This window comes from Chrysochloris asiatica, unplaced genomic scaffold, assembly GCF_000296735.1.
Source record: "Chrysochloris asiatica unplaced genomic scaffold, ChrAsi1.0 scaffold00397, whole genome shotgun sequence".
NCBI classification, from domain to species: domain Eukaryota; kingdom Metazoa; phylum Chordata; class Mammalia; order Afrosoricida; family Chrysochloridae; genus Chrysochloris; species Chrysochloris asiatica.
Genome location: NW_006408915.1, coordinates 484,041 through 487,310, shown reverse-complemented (window position 1 = coordinate 487,310; position 3,270 = coordinate 484,041). Strand labels below are relative to the sequence as shown.

The window sequence follows — 3,270 nt, the reverse complement described above, 5'->3', positions numbered from 1 at the left end:
TTTAGGCACTGTCACTATTATTATAGAGGAATCCAACTGATTTTTGTATGCTGATCTTATACCCTGCCACTTTGATGAACCTTCTAATGAGGTCTACTAGCTTTTTTACTGTCTTTGGGGTTTTCTATGTACAGGATCATATTGCCTGCACATTGAGTTTTAATTCTTCTTTGCCAATTTGGATGCCTTTAATTTCCTTATCTTGCCATATAGCTCTGGCTAAGACTTACAGCACAATACTGAATAGTAGTGGTGACAAAGAGCATCCTTGTCTGCAAACCGGAAGAGCTGGAAGTTTTGCACTGCTGACCTTTTCTTGTCAGTAAAATATGGGTGTTTATGATGACAAAATAAATGTTACCTATGGTAGCGTAGTGATTATGAATCAGGCTGCTAATTTCATGGTCAGCAGTTCAAAACTACCAGCTGTTCCGTGGGAGAATGATGAGGCTTTCTGCTCCCATAAAGATTTATAGCCTCAGTAACCCTGTACAGGGTCACTATGAGTAGGAACTGACTCCACGGCACATAACAACAACAACAACAACAACATATGAAGCGCTCAATATTATTATTTTTTTAAATTGAGTCTTCTTTGCAGAAAAAAAAAAGTGAATGTCTTTTCCATTATTCTTTGTCACATTCAAATTCCTTACAATGATAATTAAGCCTTCTGTTATTTGGTCTTGATCCATTTTTGCTTTAATCTTTGTTCATGCCCAGGACTGTGCCTGCTACAGCTGTTCTGGTTCTTGCTAGAACCAAAAAACTCATTCCTCACCTCACCCTCCAGACCCAGTGCCAGTGCTGTGCCCTCCTCAGAACCTTCCTAGTCTCCTTCTGGCTAGAATGACTCTCTCTTTCCCCTGTAGCTGCATACATCACACTGTTGCTTTATTTAAACACAAACTGTATGAAATTTATTCAGATTAGCCTTATAAGTCGCACCGTTTTTCATAATTTTTTTTTTTTCAAGTAGCAGGAAAAAAGCTTTACTGACTTCCCAGCCCTCATTCTCTTTCTTGGCACAGTCTTGGTTCCCCTAAGCTGCCCAGTGCAGTGAACAGCAATGAGCTCCGCTTTGTGGTCAGCAGAGGCATCCCTGTGGATGATGGAGGACTTGGTGGGTGCCACCTCTGAAGAAATTCTCTGTGGGGTTCATGGCCACACCCTGTTTAGAAGACCAACAATTCTTCTTGGCCTTGTATGTTTGATAGATGCCACCAGCTTTCAGGATGGGCTTGTCATTGCAGCCACCACCAGCCAACACACCAGCTATGGCTCTGTTGGCTTTGATGACCTTTTTGAGACCTGAGGGCAGCTTCACATGGGTCTTCTTGGTCTCAGGGTTTTGGGACATGGCTGTGGCAAAGTTCCCCAAAAACACTTCTGGCTTCTCTTCCAAACAGCACATGAGATGGTGTCTTCAGGTATGGTCCCGACAGGGAGAACAGGGCAGATGTTGAGCTGGGCCTTCTTGCGGCAGTCCAGGAACTGGCCCTTGGTGTGTGCCCTCAGCTAAGATGAACAGCTCTGTAGTGTCTTAAACCAGTAGGGGTCCGAAAGACCACCTTGCTGTGGTGGCCCTGGTTGTTTATGATGTCCTTCACCATACCCTTGATATTACCGTGCAAATTCGCCAAGTCCACAGCGCATGTGCAATCACGTGGCACCTTTAAGGTGTTTCAGAGGAGTGCCTAAACTTTCCTTCCTCTGGCCACGGGTTACGCGGGCCTGTCCAGGTATCCCCAACAACACCCCTTCCCAAAGTTCCGCTCCTTAGTCCTGGCCCGCCCTGCTACACCAACCAGGTTATTAGCCTCAGGGCCTCAAAGGAACAATCTCAAGAAGTCCCCCAGAGTCCAGGGCAACAGAAGGCGATGGATGGTACTGATCTCTCAGCACTATAAGAACGTCCTAAATCTTTAAACAGTACTGTTCAAGCACAGGGCACAAAACTCAGTGGTGGTGGTGGTCTGTTCCGACTCATAGTGATCCTGTACAGGGTTTCTGAGGCTGTAAATCTTTACGGGAGCAGAAAGCCTCATCTTTCTCTCACAGAACAGCTGGTAGTTTTGCACTGCTGACCTTGAGGTTAGCAGCCCTATTCATAACCACTACGCTACCAGAGCTTCTTTAAAAAGCCAGTAGAGACTTGGAATCGTTTTGATTTTGAAGTATTCTTAAAATGGGGAAGACTTAAAATTGTACACATTTTCCACCAAAATATTCTAACCTATTTGTGCCTTGAGATGATTCCAAACACATACTGTTGTTTTTAAGTGCCATCGAGTCGGTTTCAATTCATAGTGACCCTGTGTAAGGTTTACCAAGGAGTGGCTGGTGGGTCTGAACCACCATCTTGAGGCTCAAAGCAACCTTGTGGTCCAATGCATTACCCTGTAGGGCCACACCATGCTTTCTCTGAGTTTTATTTCAGATTGAGTCCTATTTCAATAGTCAAATCAGAATGTTCTCCAAGCCATGTTGCTCCCTCCCTAATGTGTGACACTTTCAATAGGTTCCAAAAGGATCCCTTGAGGGGATGCTGATTCTGGGGATGAACTCAGTTACAACCTCCTTATTCTCATTGGGGGCACTTACTTTGGCCTGTTGAGTTAGCATTGCTACAAAAATGATTGCAAAATCTGGTAGCAAAATCTTCCAATGCAGCTCCCACTGAGAAAATTATACGTGCCTTACATCTGTGATTAAATGAAAAGAGGAAAATGTTGTATTGACTCACAAGCAGGCCTCTCTAAAAAAAATAAGAAAAGTAATAATTCCTCTTTGAAGTAAATGTTTAAACATAGGTAACAGGCACAATAAAATCAGCATTCTATTTTCGAATTCAATCAATAATGATGCACAATTTCTACATGGTCCTATTTATGAAAAAAGAAAAGAGAAAATACCTTATATTATTTCATCACCATAGTTTGTGTTTGTTTTCAAATAGTAACTAATACTTTTCCCCACAATGATGTTCAATCATCACAAGTGGTATAACTGCTCTTGAAGATTTTAGTTTAACAATTCCTTAATTGCAATAATACATAACAGCAAGAATATGTAATATGGAAGAATCTGCAACAGCAAGAAATGTTTTGTACTTAATTGGAATATGTGGAAAACATTTCCTCTATTTTATTTCCACTGTGAAAAACCTTAGATGCTTTACAGAAAAAAAGAGATGTGTTGAAATAGTGAAAATATGTCAGATTTTTAAGGTTCATTACTTCAAAGCATATACAGAGTTTATAAATATTT

The 3,270-nt window shown here is 41.7% G+C and overlaps 1 pseudogene; it reads right to left on the bottom strand.

Moving 5' to 3' along the window:
* Positions 1-954: 954 nt before the first annotated feature.
* LOC102827999 lies at positions 955-2,625 on the bottom strand (annotated as a pseudogene).
* Between the last annotated feature and the right edge of the window lie 645 nt (positions 2,626-3,270).